The 18,286-nt window shown below is 58.1% G+C and overlaps 1 protein-coding gene across 5 annotated transcripts in view; it reads right to left on the bottom strand.

The window, feature by feature from the left end:
• The window catches only part of FSIP1 (fibrous sheath interacting protein 1), a 94,140-nt gene that overhangs the window by 19,751 nt on the left and 56,103 nt on the right, over positions 1–18,286 (bottom strand). The window lies entirely within an intron of this gene.

The raw sequence follows: 18,286 nt of genomic DNA, 5'->3' as shown, positions 1-18,286 counted from the left end.
GCCCGCACGTGCTGCCGACTCTACTCTCTCCTCAGGGACCCCGCAGCCAGAGAAGGTCTCGAATTGCCGACGGGCCGTTTCGACCGGCTCGTTCCATCTGCTAGCCCGTAAGCCCCTGGAGGCCGGCAGTCGTGCCTTCCAACTCACTCGTTCTCCCCCAGGGGCTCTGTGTAGAGCAGCCGCTCGGTCGATGCCGTCGACTGATCGATCGTTCCAGGAGCACGGGGTCAGATCGACACGTCCTCCTCGGCCCTCTCTCCGAAATCGGCCCCTTCCCTCAACCCGACTCCCGATGCCTCTGTTCTCAAGATGGCTCCCACGGCGGTTGACGTGAGCTTGCCTCGTTGGGCCGGGCCCCAGACACCCACCGGCCCCCTGCCTCTTGGGGAAAATTCACCAGGCTCGCCGACCGCCCGCCCAGGAGGCAATCTTGGGGCCGCGAGCGTCCTCCCGGCCCGGGGGGCTGGCTGCGGGCGGCTGACCCAGGGTAGATGGAGCTGAGTGTTTGCCTTGGCCCCGCAGGTGCATCTGATTAGGCTTTTACAGTGTGTACGGAACGTGCAGCTCCGCTTCCCGGGGAGGGAGGCACCCCGCCTCAGCCAGGCCTTTTTTTTCCACCAGCTGAGTCGGAGGCTGAACCACCCGACCCGAGGCTCCGGTCTCCCCAGGCTCCTGTCATACTTCGATCAGAGATTGGGGGGAACGGGCTCCGGGAGTCGGAATGACCCGGGTATCCCGCTCACCTGGGGCCAAGAATTCAGGCCGCTAGGCAGAGGAGGCCGACAGCGCGGTTACTGACGGTTCTCTGATTCCGCTCCTCCACGAACAAAACATCGTGGGCCGGGAAGCTGGGCCGGGCTGGGTATCCCTGGGCTCCAAAACCACAACTCTCCGCCAGCCCACTGGGGAAGATCACCCCCGAGGTGCCTCTCTACCCGCAAATTCAGAAGCAGCGTGGCCTAATGGAAAGAGCCCAAGGCCTGAGAGTCAGGGGACCTAGGTTCCAACCCTGACTCCGCCACTTGTCTGCTGTGTGACCTCGGGCAAATCACGTCACTTCTCTGTACCTCATTTCCCTCATCTGCAAAATCAATCAATCAAGCAATCGTATTTATCGAGTGCTTGCTGTAAAGCCGAGGACGGCAAGCGGCGTGGCTCAGCGGAAAGAGCCCGGGCTTCGGAGTCAGAGGTCATGAGTTCGACTCCCGGCTCTGCCACTTGTCAGCTGGGTGACTGTGGGCGAGTCACTTCACTTCTCTGTGCCTCAGTTCCCTCGTCTGTAAAATGGGGATTAAAAGTGTGTGAGCCCCACGTGGGGCGACCTGATTACCCTGTATCTCCCCCGGCGCTCAGAACGGTGCTCGGCACCGAGTAAGCGCTTAACAAACACCGACATTATCATTATTATTATGTGCTTGGGAGAGCACAATATAACGAAATAACAGAGTTGGTAGACACATTCCCTGCCCACAACAAGCTTACAGTCTAGAGCGGGAGAAAGACATTAATAGAAATCAATAAAGTAAAGAGACGATCGCAAGTGCTTTGGGGCTGCGAGGAGGGGGGATGAATAAAGGGGGCAAGTCAGGATGATGCAGAAAGGAGTGGGAGAAGGGGGAATGAGGGCTTAGTCACGGAAGGCCTTTTGGAGGAGCTGTGCCTTCAATAAGGCTTTGAAGGTGGGGAGAGTTGATTGCCTGTCGGACATGAAGAGGAAGGGTCTTCAGAATGGGGATTCTTTCCCTTTCCTTCCTCCTACTTAGACTGTGAGTTCTACGTGGGACCTGATTATCTTGTATCTATCCCAGCGCTTAGTGCAGTGCTTGGCACACAGTAGCCAGTTAACCAACACCACAATTGTCGTTATAATTACTATCATTAGGATCTTATGATCAATTCATAATAGATTCATTCGTCCCCAACGCGACAGAGGCCGAGCAGCCCGGGGACAGGGCAGTCGGTGTTCCCGGATCGAGGGCCTCGCGCCGCGCGTCGGGACATAGGTCGCGGCGAACGTGAGCGCTTCTTTGGCAACGGACCGCTCGCTGACTCACCGCCCCGTCCATCACTGCAGCCACCGGAGAGTTCCATGACTCCAACGTAATTAGCGAGATACAAGAGGGAGCCGGGCGGATGGAATTCTGGCTTAATCTGCTCTGACAAGTTCATTACGCTAAACGATTAATTAGTGAGCCAAATGGGCTTATTATGAAGGGCCGGGTAATCCTCGGCAGCCCCCTGGGGCCCCGCGGGGACCACTAGAGTGCCTGGCGTCACAGTCACTCAGCGTTTGCCAAGGAAACCAGAGGGATTCCCACCGCCCAAGCTTGTGCCCGCTGCTCCTGCCAGGCTGAGGGGCGGCGGCTCAGGTCAATTCCTCCCCCCCCCCCCCCCCCTTGTCTAAGCTAGCTGAGCCGTCCCGGACAGTCGGTCGGTCGATCCTATTTATTGAGTGCTTATTCTGCGAAGAGCACTGTACTAAGCACACGGAAGAGTACCGTATAAAAATATAAAAGACACATTCCCCGCTCACAACAAGCTTACGGCCTAGAAGGGGAGACAGACGTGAATAGAAATAAATTACAGATACGGACAGAAGTGCCGTGGGGCTGGGAGGGGGAATGAATAAGGGTCGGAGTGACGCAAAAGGGAGTGGGAGAAGAGGAGAGGAGGGATTAGTCAGGGACGGTCTCTTGTGCCTTCAATAAGGCTTTGAAGGAGGGGAGAGTAATTGTCGGATGAGAGGAGGGAGAGTGTTCCATTCATTCATTCAATCATTCAGTCGTATTTCTTGAGCGCTTACTATGTGCCGAGCACTGTTCTAAGTGGTTGGAAGAGTATAATACAACAGTAAAACAGACGTATTCCCTGCCCATATCGAGCTTACAGCTTCGCGCTTACAGTACAAGTAGACAGGCCAGCGGTAGGATGTGGGTGAGAGGTCGGCGACGAGATAGATGAGATGGAGGTACTGGGAGAAGGTCGGCATTAGAGAAGTGAAGTGCGAAGGCTGGGTTGGAATAGGAGAGTAGTGAGGAGAGGTAGGAGACTCAAAGTTCAGCCTCAGGTGCCCGCCGGTTTTCAGGCCTTATGGGGGGTCCCCCACGCCTCCTCCTGCCCCCGGTCCCAGCCCCCAACTCCATTCTTCAGCCTGCGGGGCCCCTTCGTGGTTTGCACTCTTCACCACCACACCCCAGCCCGGCTCTCAATAGGACTTCCCCGAGCACCTGCTGTGTGCTGAGCACCGTACTGCGCACTGGGGAGCATCCAACGGAGGTAAGAAACACAATCCCCGTCTTCAAGGGGCTAACGTTCTCTAGGGCACAAAATGGTGGCCATTTCTACGCCTCTGAGGGATGACTGGACCCCCCTACCACTATGCAATTTGAAAATATTCTGGTTGGAACCTCCAGCCTTGTGCGCAGAACACCCAGTTCATCGAGGGGGCTTTTGGTCCATCCAGAGCCCAGATAGTCAGTCGCAGGACGGGTCACACATTCCTCGGAGCCGAAACTGTAAGCTCTCTGTGGGCGGGGAATATGTCTGTTACACTGTTGTATTATACTCTTCCAACCGCTTGGTATAGTGCTCTGCACACAGTAAACTCTCACTAAATATGATTGACTATTCCCCCGGGCCTAGATGCTGTCAAAGGGCCTTCAAACCCCAGGGATGCCGGCCTCCCCGACTTCCCACTTCCAGTGAAACATCCGTACGTCCCGCTCAGTGGGCCTCGTTCTCATCTCTCCTGCCAGCAACCTCCTTTTCACGCGCCAACCCCACCCACTTCCTGCCTGCAGCCTCCTTCCAAACCCCACCACTCTCCCCATCTTCAAAGCCCTTCTGAAATCACATCGTCTCCCCACCCTATGTCCTCCCCAACTGCTTGTTCAGTACTTCCGTGTCACTGGAGTCCTCGGGCACTCCCACCTTCCCTCCCCGTTTCCTGCCCCAACGCCTCCTAACCGGAGAGCCGCTTACCATACCCGCACACTCTATCGCGTCCTCCTACGTGTAGTTTATTTTAGTGTTTGTCTTCCCCTGCTTGTTACCTGCAGGGAGCCCATCTCCTGTGCTCTCCCAGGTGTTGACACTGAGCTCCGCCCACAGCGAGCGCTCAGCACACACAATCGAATGACTGGTCGATCCACATCTGTCTCTATTTCGAGACCACTGCTAAGCGTCTCTCGGCCTCCCACGTTGCCCTGCATCCTCACAGTGGGCAAGTGGAGGCCGGAAACAGTCCGGCCTCTAGATCGTAAGCTCTAGACCTCTAAACTGTAAGCCCGTCGTGAGCAGGAAATGTGTCTGTTTACTGTTATATTGTACTCTCCCAAGCGCTCAGTACAGTGCCGTGCACACAGTAAGCGCTCAATAAACAGGATTAAATGAATGACTGCAAACATCCTTCCACAGGCACCGACTGGGCAATGTCACGGCCCCAGAATGGTTAAGGTCCAAGGCCACGGAACAACTTTCTCCTGAAAACGCTCTCCCGGTGACCCGCTCTGGGGAGAGGAGCCACTGGCCCAGTTCTTCAGAGTTGGGAGGAGAAGGCAGACTTTCTTGTAGGGAAAGCAGAGGCCTCCTTCAAGTGCAAGGGTCTGGAAAGAGCTGTGAAACCTGAGCGCCGCTCATTTCCTAGGTGTTGATCAGTTAATCCATTGAGAGCTCCTTCCACAGGCTCGGTGCTGTCCTGCCCTGTTAGCGGAGCTTAAAGTTTGGCCTGGGATGAGAGGTGTGAGTTGGGGGTGGCTTCACTTCCGGCTCCTCTTGGCAGGTGGGCCTCAAAGGAAAAGCCTAAGTTTGAGAAACAGCATGGCCTAGTGGATAGAGCCCAGGCCTGGGAGTCAGGGGACTCTTGTCTACTGTGTAACCTGGGGCAGATCACTTCACTTCTTTGTACCTCAGTTCCCTCATCTGTAAAATGGGGTTTAAGACGGTGAGCCCCAAGTGAGACAGGGACTGAATCCAACCTGATTCGCTTTTATCTACCCCAGTGATTAGGGCAGTGCCTGGCTCATAGTAAGTGCTTAACAGATACCGTTTAAAAAGCCAGATTTGGTTCCAAAGCATGCGCAGGGTTCTCGGGAGGGAGCGGAGACCTGACGTCCTGCTCTCAGGACCCATGAATAGCCCGAGAGGAGTCTTTGGGACAGCGGCTGCAGCCGTCTGTTCTCCAAGTTTTCCTAGCGCTCCGAACTGTGCTGCCCCGAGTGCTTGGGAATAATAATGATAACCACCATAATAATAACAATGATGATGATGGTACTTAAGCGCTTACTGTGTGCCAAGCACTGTACTAAGCACTGGGGTAGAAACAAATTAATCAGGTTGGATGTAGACCCTGTTCCATGTGGGGTTCACAGTCTAAGTAGAGGGAGGTCAGATGCTGACTGTCCATTTTACAGATGAGGAAACTGAGGCTCAGAGAAATGAAGTGACCAGCCTGACATCACACAGCAGGCAGGTGGCAAAGTCAGCATTAGAACCCACGTCCACTGACTCCCAGGCCCAGGCTTTTTCCAGCAAGCCACGAAGAAGGCAAAGACAAAGTTCCTGCCCCCAAAGGACTTGAGGTTCATCAGGGGGCCGAGCGGCCCCGGGCACGCCTGCTCCGAGGGGTCAGATCGCCCAGATGTCTCCATCGTCCTCGTGGCCTTGCCGGTCCCCTGTGATGGCATAGACCCAACCCGGCCCCGTGGGCCCAGACAGAGATGCCCCTCTAGAGCCTGGGGAGCTCCATCAGACAATGGGACTGGGAGAGGAGAGGAAGGCTTGGGGAGGAGGGAGGCCAGAAGTCAGGGGTGGGGAGTGTGGGAGAAGGTTGGCGAGAGGCTGGGGGAGAAGGGAGGCCACAGATGGGGGGAATGTAAGAGAAGGTTGGGAAAAACTCGGGGAGGAAGGAGGACAGAGGTAGGGAGGTGGGGTTATAGGAGAAGGTTGGGGAGAATAGGAGGGGAGACTGGGGGAGAAGGGAGTCTGGAGATGTAAGGGCAGGTCGGAGAGAACTGGGAGAGGAGGGAGGCCAGAGATGGAGGGGGAGGTAGGAGGAGGTCGGGAAGAGCACGGGGAGGCCGGGGCCGGGGGAAGGCTGCTCTGTGCTCTGCACCCTGGGGAGAGGTGGAGGTTCACCCCTCTGAGGGGACAGAGAGGAAATGCTCCCTCCCCATCTGGAGGAGCCTGAAGTCCCCAGGGCTGGGACCGCCACTTCTCTCCCTCCGGCAACAAACAACCCGCCTGAGACCACAGCTCTTGGACTCCTTTTAGAAGTCAAATTGAGCGTTGGTGACTTTGAGCCGTGGCTATCCCAAGTCAGGCCCCGCTGGGCCGACGCATCTGCCCCCTTACCCTCTCATCACCCTGGGCAGAATCACTGCCTGCGGAGGAAGCCGGAGAAATGGAGCCCGTGTAATGACTGACTGCTCTCCGCTGGGCCGAGGACTTGGACGCAAAGAGGCGCTCGAACCAGTTCTTCCCGGGTACGTGTACGGACCAGAAGACGTCAGCGGGAGGAATCAGACCGGGAAAACAATAAACCACCGACGTGGGGCACGCCCCCAAATTACCGTTCTGCACTCCGTACATTTATAGAACCGTATAAATGCGCACCAATCATGGGCTGGGGGAGCCGGGGGAGGCGTGTGTGTGTCTGTGAGGAATAAATACACGATACAGAATTGGCCGAGTAATGGATGGATTCCCTCTTCCGGCCAAAGCTGCTCACTGGGCTTCACTGAAGGAATGTTGTTTGAGGGCTTCAATGGACGGATTGTGAATCAGATTTCCACCATCTGTTTCCAGCGCCACCCCTGCCCTGATTTAAAGAGCCCCCTCGGAGCGATTCCAAAATGGCCTCCCGGCGAAAACCCAGTGGCTCCCACCGAATCCCTCTTCCTATAAGGTGTCCTGTGCCCAGACACGGGAACCCGAGAGAGGCAGAAAGCGGGGAGCACGCCCCTCGGCCACCAGCCCGCAGGTGGTCCCTGTGGCCGGGTCCCTTGTGGACGGCGGCTCCGAAAAGGGGGCCAGGTGGACGGCGATAATGACCACTCTCACCGCTGCGCGGGGGCTTGGGAGGGGGGCTGGCTTCAACACTCAAACTCTCCCCCCTCCCTCCTGGGGCCCGGCATCTAGGCACGCTGTCCCGGGGCCTCCCCGGAGATTTCGATCCCGCCCCCGCCACGGCTCATGAACCCGGGGCTCACGCTTGGGTGATTTACCAGTGCATAATATCCCAGCCGTGCATAGGCCAGAAAGCGACAAGCTAAATGGGAAAGGTAAATGGAGCTCTTGAGCCTGCCTTCCTCCAGGAAGAGGGGCACCCCCAGTTAGCCCTGGCGATTTCCGGGGGCGCTCGGCAACCCAGTTTGGCCGCTGGGCTCCTGAGCCATTTCCTGGCCCCGAGGGATGGGCATCTGGGACTGCTCTCCTCAGGGGGATCCCCGTCTGCCGGGACCCGCGGCTCTGGGGCAAAATGGGCCCACCTGCCAGGGTCTGCAAGCCCTAGATTTTTCTTTCCCGAGTAAGAGCCGCCCTCCAAATGATTCGGAGAGTGTGGAGACTCAAGGAAAAAAAGGCGAAAGGCACTGCCTAGGTGAGGATAAAAGGAGAAATAATATTTACGCGTCTTCTTTTGGAAAGTGGCTCTGGTCTGCGGCCACAGCAGTGACACTGAAGCCAGTCCCGCCTCCCTTTAAAGTCCTTTCCGACTGTAATTTCATACCGGGGAGCTTGAGAGACAAAATAAAACGCCTCTCTGCGGGAACAGATTCTTTGCACAAGGAGCCAGCCGGCCCTCTAAGAATTTCTGTTCCCAGGTGCCCTACGGGAACAGAGCGTCCATTGTTTTTCACAGCGAATTGGGGGCGAGGAGGCCGACGGGGTTACCCTCGTAACTACTTTCTCTGGTCCCTCTGACTTCCCTGGGCTCAAGAGGCAACTTCTCAGGGTCTTCTGCTACCCACCCCGACTTGCCAACTTGCTCCGGGAAGGGACAAAGGCCTGGAAGTCACAGGACCCGGGTTCTCATCCCAGCTCCGTCGCTTGCCTGCCGTGCGTGACCTGGGGCTAGTCACTTCACTTCTCTGGGCCTCGGTTTCCTCTTGGCAGGGAACGAGTCTACCAACTCTATTGTATCTGTACTCTCCGGAGCCAAGAGTATGGCGCTCCGCCCACAGTGAGCGTGCTAAATAAATACCACTGCTTGATTAGAGTGGGGATTAAACACCTTTTCTCCCGCCTGCGTAGTCTTTGAGCCCCAAGTGAGACGAGGAGTACGTCCGACCCGATGGACGTGCATGTGACCCGGTGCTCTGCACGGTGCTTGGTAGGGAGTAAGAACTTTGCAGATACGACCACGATTATTACTAGTTCCTCTTCCCTCTCCTGGAGTCTCAGAAACAGGGTTGGTTTTGTGATTCGGGCCAAGAGGGTTCTTTCATGAGTGAGGGAGCGAAAAGCACCGTGGCCTAGTGGACGGAGCATGGGCCTGGGAGTCAGAGGACCTGGGTTCTAATCCTGGCTCTACCTCTTGCCTGCTGTGTGACCCTGGGCAAGTCATTTCACTTCTCAGGGCCTCAGTTACCTCATATGTAAACTGGGGATTAAGACTGTGAGCCCACTGTGGGACAGGGACTGTGTCCAACCTGATCAGCTTGCATCTACCCCAGCACTTAGGACAGTGCCTAGCACCTAGTAGGTGCTTAACAAATGTCATAACAAAAAGAAAGGCCAGTCACCTAGGCGGACCTGGGGGAGAGATGGCAGCTCTCAGCTTCTTGGGCCCCTTGGAGGGGTGACAGGAGAATGGATCAGGCCCAGGTAGAGGGGACTGACTGAGAATCAGACGGTGCCTGAGGTTGCAGAGCCGGGACAAGTCACGTGAGCCATCGGGCCCCTGCTTGCCCCCACCTATCACACCTGGAACCGTAGAAGTCGGGATTAAAACCTTGGGGGTTGGGAGGAATTGGTCTTCACTCTAGCTCATTAGGCATTCAAACCCAGTCTGCAAAATGCGCTCCAAATCTTTTTCCTTTTCACTGGGGCTTCGAGAAGGTGAAAAATTCAGCGGGTGCCCAGGTTTCCTGGCCTCGGAGAGGTGCCCGGGCAGGCTCACCAGGGAGTCTGGGGTGCCCGCCGGGGTCCCTCTGGGCTGGGGACCTAGACCCCCCCCTCCTCTTCCCACCTGCAGAAACAGACAGGATCAGGGGACTGCGTTAACCCGTGGCGACAGCAGCAGTCTGGGCCCACCTGAGCCGGCCCGCGGGCCCTTCCCCGGCCGTTCTCCGGGTGATAGACGTGGCACCGGCCTCGCTCACACAGCTCCTTTGTTTCCCGGGCAGGGCGGGCGGTGCCGCCCGGCCTCCCCGGGCACCGCCAGTCCAAATGCCCCGTTGGATGCCACGCCGCACGATACATCACCTTCTCGACACGCACCCGTCTGCCCACCTGTGCCCTTCCCGAAGGTCGTTCTTTCCCCCGAGTGCATTTGGGAAGCGAACAATGAGACACGATTGAGAAGTTAATTACGGCGGCTGGCCGGCTCCCAGAAACGCCTGCCAAATGAGTTTCAAGTTTGGGAGGTTAAGGTGAGTGAGCGTCCTCGACTGACACTGAAGAATGGGCCGCTGGCTTTCTAAGAGCGTGGCGGTTCGGAGGCCGACACACGGGGAGCTGACCTCCCAACTCAAAGCGGGCGCCGTGGCCGGGAGACGCTCGCCGCACGACCAGAGAGCTCGGCGTAGCGGCCGACCCGCGGTGCCGTCAGTGAAGCGGTCGTATTTATTGAGCGTCTTACCGCGTGCAGAGCACTGTATTAAGCACTTGGGAGAGTACGACGTCAAAATGTCACAGGCGCATTCCCTGCCCGCCACAGGCTTCCAGTCTAGAGGGGGAGGCAGACGTTAATTAGAAATTAAAGAATGATGGATGTGGACATACGGGCTGTGGGGTTGGAGCCGGGGGATGAAGAATGGGAACAAATCAGGGTGACGCAGAACTGAGTGGGAGAAAACGAAAAGAGGGCTGGATCCGGGGACCACGGTTCTGCTCCGACTCATAGGTTTGACACCCCCAGCTCCGTCACCATCCGATCCTGCTTCTTCCTCCCCCCATCTCCTCCAAACCTCTGCTCTCGGCCGGTCGGCCCCTTTGCCGGCCAGTAGCCCGCTGCTGCCGGCCAGTAGCCCCCTGCTGAACCGCTGGGCTCCAATGCCTCCTTGACAGGTCCCCACTGTCCAACAGTAGTAATCATAATGATTGCGGTGTCGGTCAAGTGCTTATTATGTACCAGGCACTGTTATCGACCAGGGGGATTTACTGAGCGCTGACTGGGTGCAGAGCACCATACGAAGCGCTGGGATTGTATAATAAGACAGAGTCGGGAGACACGTTCCCTACCAGCCATGAGCTATAGCCTAGAGGGGGAGACAGACATTCATGTAAATAAATAAATGATGAATAAATCACAGATGTGTACATAAGGGCCGTGGAGCCGAGGATGGGGTGAATGCCAAGTGCCCAAAGGCTACAGATCCATGTGCAAAGATTACGCAGAAGGTATAAGGAGTCGGCGTTGGGGGAAGAGGGCTTAATCGGGGATCTGCAATAAACGAAATACAATCGGTCCCTCTCCCACAGCCTAAGGGGGAACAGGCATTTTCTCCCCCTCCCAGATAGGAAACTGAAGCCTATTGAAACGACTTGCCCAAGGTCACCCACAGCAGGCCAGCCACCGGAGCTGGGATTAGAATCCCCATCTCCTGCTGCTCAGTCCCTTGCTATTATCGTTAGGTTCTGCCTTATCCCCTCCGCCGGAGTGTCTCTCCCACCCGGCTGCCGCCCTCCCTTCTGCACCCACGCGGTCACCCCTGCCGCTGGTTCAGCGAGGGAAGCGGTGGTGACGGTTGGGCTCTGGCAGCTTCCGGGGAAGAGTGGCTCCCCGAACATCTCAGCGTCACGGTTGAATGACTCCCGGAAGAGGGCAATGATGGGGAGGTTCTCTCCCAACGAAGGCTGGGGGAAGCCGTAGATTCGGGCCCCGATCACCTCTCCTCTCGCTCCCCATCTGTTACTTCTGGAAAACCTTTGACTAGACCTCTCCAGGCCTGCCCCCGAGGGTGATGCACGATCCCTGTCTCCTAAGGACAGGGTGGGGAGTAGCTATGGGTCACTGTCGATGGATGGTGCCGATGCAGACCGGCCCACTCCCCGGAGCCCGCTTTCCCGTCGCCCCCATCCCACCTGGTCCCCGTGTCTGCGATGAGCCACCTATCTCCCCCGGTCCCACGTTGCCTGGGGGTTCTCTAGTGCCCTCACGGGGGTCCACCTTACTGACCAGAGTAGGAGGAACCCACGGTCTCCCGGACACAGACTTCAAGAGACAGAGAGGACACGCGGGCCCGGAGCCCCTCCACAGCACCTGCGGCATAGCCTTCCTTCCTCCTCGACGATGCCCGGGAATGGCCCAAGGAGTTCCCGTTTTCAGAAAGCTACAGTTAGGGGATTCGAAGAGCGGAGGTACTGGGGGAGAGCGGGTCTCAGATACTCAGGAAGAAGGACTCAGGACCTTAGCCACTTTTTTTTATGGCATCTGTTAAGGGCTTACTAAATGCCAGGCACTGTACTAAGTGCTGGGGTGGCTACAAGATCATCAGATTGGACCCAATCCATGTCCCCCGTAGGGATCGTAGTCTTAAACCTCATTTTACAGATGAGGCAACCGAGGCATAGAGAAGTGAAGTGACTTCCCCAAGGTCACACAGCAGATAGGGGGCCCGCCTGGGCCCCAGGGGAGGGCAGAGCCCTCTTCCATACCGGTTCCTCTGCAGGCTTGGGCCCTCCCAACACCCAACAAACCTAGCAGAGGTTAGCCCCGAATAAGCGACCTCCCACCCTCACCCATGGCCCAGCTCTTCCGGATCTGGGATGGGATTACCATTTCCACATTCCTGCCTCGCTCAGGCCTTGACCTGTCCCGAGCAGGAGCTGTTGGCCGAGGCAAGATTACAGCATGAGAACCCACCCACCCACCCACCCACGTATCAACCAGCCGGCAGGCTCATCCCACGCCAAGCTGCAAGCAGGCAACATTCGGTGGGGGGAAGGTGCCGGTCTCGAGATCTCCCTCACCCTCTGGGCCGAAACCCCCGAGAAGCCAACGTGGAGCCTAGAAGGGAAAGCCCAGAACGTTCAAGGGTACCGGGCTTCACTACTGATGGGTCGCACAGCCCGGGGCCAGGGGTCCCCGCGATCCCGGGCCCCGGGACTCCCCGGTGCTGCGTGGGGGTGGCCGGCTCTTCCCCGCCTTGGATGAGGGGGGTCAGAGAGACCACAAACGGAAGTCTGACTGGTTCCTTGGAAGAAAGCTGCCATAGAAATCAAGTACCCACTCTGGCCAGGGCCAGGCAGCTGGACGTGCAGATTAACGAGTGGAAATGCAGGGAAGACGAGGCTTCTTGTTTTCCTTTCCCTTCTTTCATACTTGGGCCGCATTAAGCCTCGCTGATGCTTGCCAGCCTTGCTGGCACGGACTTTGTCTCTTTGGAAGCGGAGCGCTCTGTAAATCAATAAAGACATCTGTGCGGGGGATGCTGGGTAACTGTCAGCGGCTCTGCTGGCTGGAAGCGCAGCCTCGTCGGGCCGAGGGGCCGAGCGCCTTCCCAGGGACCGGGCGGAGATGGGGTGGGTGGGAGAGGAAGACGTTCCCGTTCCCCGGGCAGGTCGGGGCTGGGAGAGGAGACCTCTCTCACCCCGGGGCTCCGGCCGAGCCCAAGAGCCGGCCCCGCCACGGTGGCCGGAGCCGACCCGATCGCCCACTGGGCTCCCGGGGAGCGGTTTCGACTCCGGACTCTCCGAGGCCAGCAGGGCCGGAAGAAATGCCCAGGGGTGCCTCTGCTCGGGTGGCGATCGCCGTGGCGCCGCCGACCTGGCCTGCTCTAGGTAGCAGAGTGCGGGGGGTGGAGGGGTGTGCGTGTCCAAACTGAGGGAAGGGAGGCCAGCCCGGTCACCAGACCTTGACCTGTTGGAGGGCTGAAGATCAGATGACAAAGCCAGAGCCCCGAGGCCATCAATCCACCCCCGTATTGGCCCATCGCAGACCCTGGGGGGCTTTCCGGGCACGGCAAACGCTCCCGCCACACCGGTCAAAGAGATTTGCTACCGTAACGAACTAACCAGCAAGCAAACCTCAGAGCCGCCATGCCGGATGACGGATGGCCGGGAAGGTCGGCGAGGCCTCCGGCCGGGCTAACTCCCTCTGTGGCGTGGGGCCTCCGGACCGCGGGCCGCAGAGCCCGGAGGACAGCCGAGAGCCACCTCCGCCGCCCCCGAAGCAGGAATTTGCGTCAGACTGCTCTCCTGGGTGAGACAGAAACCCTATACCGTGCCGTGAGCCCGGCGGCCCGTGTTTTTCAGGACTAGAGGGACCTCACGGTTTCCTGTTGAAAAACAATAGCACAGAACTGTGGCCTCTGCACTCTCTGAATGCACGAGCCCTGTCCGACATGGGGAAAGCAGGCAACCTGGCACCGGACACCACGAATGACGCCTCGCGGCCCGGCTGTGCTGACCGAAGGTTCAGACTCCTTCCCTGCACAACCTTATGGAGGAACGATTTGGCTCTCACTCTGGGCTACGGGGGGGGCTGCTCTGACGAGTGATCCGCGGTCAGCATGGGACCCGGGGACTCGGGGGAGTGGGACTGGGGCAGGTAGGGCTGGATCTGAATGCGGGAAAGCGGGAGCGTGAGGGAGGGGACTCAGGGTGAGCAGCACACAAGGGGAAAGAGAGCCTAGGACCACGGTTCTGCTCTGTGGGCTGGGCCCCTGGAGACTCACGGGACGTCATCAATCGCTCTGCGTTCAGGTCTGGGGCCACGAGCTGACCAGGGGTCTGGAGGTGACCGAAGCTCCTTCCCAGCCCGTTCCGGGTAAAACCGGCTCAGTACCCAGACTCCCTCAAGAACTGAGAGCAGCAGTTGTATTCTGCTACCTGAGGAATTCCCCCAGAATGGTCAGGTTCGTGGCTTAGTGGACGGAGCCCTGGCCTGGAAGTCAGAAGGACCTGGGTTCTAATACTAAGCACTTAACAAATACCACTATTATTATTACGATGATGACTATTTTGTCTTCCTTCCCTTCGTTTCCACAAACCAGTCCCTCCCCTCCTAAACTCTGAAAACTCTCCCCCTCTAGCCTGTAAGCTCACTGTAGGCAGGGAATGAGTTTCAGAACTCTAGGTATTGTACTCTCCCAAGCGCTTAGGACAATGTTCTGCACACAGTAAGGGCTCCCTAAATACCACCAACTGGTTGATTGAACGCATTATATATAGGAGACACGATTCCTGCCTCCAGAGAATTTAGAAGCTGAGCCCTCCTTCCGGCCCCTGGTCTGAGTGGATGCAGAGGCCCTGGGATGCTGGCATTTTCTTCTGTGGGGGTCCCCATCCTCTCCCATGGCAGCAAGAAGAAGCAAGAGCCATCTTGCCTCCAATCCCATTACTTTTCTGCAGATCAAACGGGTCTCTCCGGGCCGGGTCCAGGGCCGGGCACTTTTGGCCCCGGTTCTGACTGTGCCAGAGAGTGTTCGCGGGGCTGACGGGAGCCGGGGGTTGAGGGGAGGGGGGAGAGAAGCAGCTTTCGGGCCGTCCCCGCTGCCGCCGTCGGGAGCCCGAGGACCGGTTCAGATCAGTCCTGCTGAATGGGCCCCCTGGGGAGTCGACGAACCAAAAATGGGCCTTGAGGTGAGCTCGGGCGGACCCCGAACCGTCGGCCGAGTCGAGCTCAGACCCAGCGGAGCCCTCGGGAAACTCGCGGCTGAAAGGACGAGGAGCCCCAGCACCGGGGCACGCTGTTCGGAGGACAATGCCGTCGTTCAGGTGAAGTCACTTGGGTGGCGGATGGAAAAGAGCGGACGGCATTCCTCCCATTCCTGACATCGCTCGTCTCCGTGACAACGGCCTCGTTAAAGGACTCCGGGACCATTTCCCGCCCCCGCTTTTCCAGTGCGGTCCCCTCTGATGGACAGAGAACACTCCAGGCCGCTGGAACGAACCTGGAAGCTTCCCCCCCCCCCCACCCCCGCAAGGGAAAACCATGTTGTTTTGAGACCCGGCGCAGGAAATGGATGGGGACTCTGGGGCTCCGGTGGCTCCCTGACGCCCACGAGGTCAGGGTGCACATGTCCCGGGTCCGATGGGGAAGCCTCACCTGCCCACACCCCTGAGGTGAAACACACGGTCGTAGGCAATTCGGCCCCCCTCTCCAATCCCTGCCGTCTGCCTCTCCCATCCCCGCTGTACGGACATCGGGCAGCATTCCCAGCTTTCCGGCCGCTTGGAATTCTTCACGGCTTGGCTCACAGACCGTCTTTCCAAAGAACTCTCCAATCACAGGTCTGAGTGATGCCTGAGCTTCATCTGATCCAGGCCCCTGCCTTTCTAGACTGTCAGCTCATTACGGGCAGGATGCGCATCTATCAACTCTGTTATAGTGGACTCTCCCAAGTGCTTAGTTCAGTGCTCTGCACACAGTAAATGCTCAATAATTACAGTTGATTGATTGGGATGGGCCTCCTGCTTTTCAGAGCTTGGAGACCCCCCAAACAAGCCTCCAAGAGTCCTTCTCTTCCAATTGCCCTGCCTCTTAATGGTGGGGGCACCGGGAGTGGAAAGTTACCCCACCCTGGGTGCAGACAAGAACAAGATAGGCCCCCCCCAGAGGAGTGGTCCCCGGTTATTCTCCTTTTAAGCCCCCGGCGGGATGTTTCACAGCTAGATTAGGTACATATCTATGCATCTATAAATTTTACATTATAAATTATTCAGTCCTATTAATGGCTGTCTCCCCCTTTAGACCGTAAGCCTGTGTGGGCAGGGAACGCGACTGTCAACTGTGTTGTATTTTACTCTCCTCAGCACTTACAACAGTGCTCTGCACATAGTAAGCACTCAATAGATACTATTGATGATAAGTACCATTATTGATGAGCAGAGCAGCAGGGTGAGACAAAGGAGGAACAGCCTCTGTTCACTAACAGAGCCTCACCTCATTCTGGGGTTTCTGGGGCCACAGGGGCTGCTAAGGTGGAGGCCTTGCTGAACAGTAGGAAGGCCCAGCAGTGCTCAGAATTGCTGCTCGGTGCTCGGCCCCTGCCCGCCATGCCCGAGTCCCGCTGCTTCTGGCCGACCCCAGCCCCGGCGCTGGATTCACGCTCCCCACCCCCCTACGTCTAGGATTTCAGGGATCGGCCCGGCTGGAGAGAGGAGGAGGGCAGGTCCAGGGCCCAGCCATCGCGGAGGGATCTGGCCGAAGGAGCTGAAAACTTGGCTTCAGGCCGGATTGCCCGGTTCGGGCTAAATGGCCGTGAGCTCTGGACCCCTGGCTCCTTCCCTCCCTCCAGCCCTCAGCTCCCAGCTTCCGGCCAGGGCCGAGGGTCTACCGGGGGGACTCCTGTCCCAGCTCAGCCGCTCCCGCCCTCCCAACAAATGGACACTGCCTAGCCCCCCAGCTCCGGGAGGGGTGGAATGGAGGAAGACTGGAGGATGAGATCACGCCCAACCCCTGGGTGGAAGCAGGGATCTTTAAAACATACGCTTCTCAGGAGCAGAAGGAGAAAGTTTGATCATCGCGATGTGAGTGATCCTATTGGAGGGAGGTGGGGAGGAGGGAGCGCTACTCGGAAAACTCCCCCGGGATCCTGGGATGAGGCAGACCTTGCCAATCTCAGCTCGGTCTCAGGACCCCGTGGACGCACACGCGCACACACACACACGCACACCCCACCCAGGACGAGGGCAGGGCCGCCCTCAGCCCTGAGAAACGGCTGATGCTGGCTCGGCCCTTGCCCAATAACGGCCTGAAACGAGAGCCCTTCCCTCCCCGCTCGAGCACGAAGTCTGAGCTGGGGGGAGGCGAAAGCGGCCACATCACCTCCCTTCTCTACCGCGGCCCCCCACCGTGACCTCCCATGGCACACCCCCCAGAGGAATCTGCCAGTGGGGCTTCCACGTTTTCTTCTCCCTGGGGTCGTGTCCTCTGAGCGATCACGGGGACCAGGCCATTCGCCCCCATACTCTGTTTGTAATGTAGCTCTTCCTCCTACAGCTTTAACGGAGTTCACTGAGCATTCGCTGGCACCACATAGTGTTCTAAGCATTCGGGAAAGCACGGCGGAAGCGCGAAGCACATTCCCTCCTCTCTGGAAATGACTGCAGGTGTCTGTTCCCACATTAGACTGTAAGCACCACACACGGTCTTCTATCCCCAATATGCTTTCCCAAGAGTTCAGTATGGCAGGTGTTGAGTCCACACCAGTAACTGATCGACAGGGACCCACAACTCCTCCCCCCCAGGCATCTGATGGGGGCAACGGCAGCCCCAGGGGGCAATAGCCCAATCAGGGAAGGAGGGCAGCATGAAGCAACCGAAGCAGCAGAGAAGGGGATGGAAGCGTATTGAGTCTCTGTGGTGGCAGAGGTGATCCTGGTGTGGCGCGTGGGCCTATCTCCCGTATCTCTTGGTGAGGCAGCGATCTCGGCTAGGTTCTGTCGTCTACGGGCCGCCCAGACCTCGGCGATAGGTCCCCTAGTTGTGCTTGACCCTGAACCTAGCCCTCGCTTCCCCGAGCGGGCCCAACTAGGGCTTGGCGGATCATCCTCTCGCTCCAAATTCACATCTTTCTTCCGCTAAAGAACCTCTGCCTTCCACGTCAACTGAGTAATGTAGATGATGGATCCAATGTTCAAACCGAAACCCTTCTCGGTGAATATCTCTCCCAAGACGCTCTCTAAAGCGATCAGCGGGTCTGTTGTCGGGGAGGGACTGGCCTTCGGAGGCTCGAACCTGGGAGCTGCCGTGGCTTCGTTCCCGCGGACCTCCCGGCGGCTTGAGGCTGGAGAGTTTAACCCGGCTCGAGGGAGAATCTGAACTCTGGAAACACCCCAGAGGTCTGGACCCTGAAGACGTCGGCTCTCGGCACTGGGGGTTGTGCGCTTCTGACCCCGTGGCTGGATTAAAGAGCCGGGCCGACCTGAGGAGCAGGAGGGCAATGCTGTCCTCTCTGTTCACCTGGGGGTCTCTCCTCTGCTCCCATCAGCCAGGGCAGAGCCCGAAATCCAAACTGCACCGAGACCACCTCCCCGAGCCTCCCGTCCAACTGGATGGAGAATGGGAGCTCCTGCTCATTGGCCAGGCGGGCGAGGAACATGGGGTGTCTTCCATGGAGCCGGCCCGCGGGAGAGGTGGAGGAGCCTCGGCCTGAGGCTTCACATCTCCGAGACCCCA

The sequence above is a fragment of the Ornithorhynchus anatinus genome, chromosome 13 (assembly GCF_004115215.2).
Source record: "Ornithorhynchus anatinus isolate Pmale09 chromosome 13, mOrnAna1.pri.v4, whole genome shotgun sequence".
Classification (NCBI taxonomy): Eukaryota; Metazoa; Chordata; class Mammalia; order Monotremata; family Ornithorhynchidae; genus Ornithorhynchus; species Ornithorhynchus anatinus.
The sequence above is the reverse complement of the archived record's forward strand: the minus strand, read 5'-3'. Positions and strand labels throughout refer to the sequence as shown.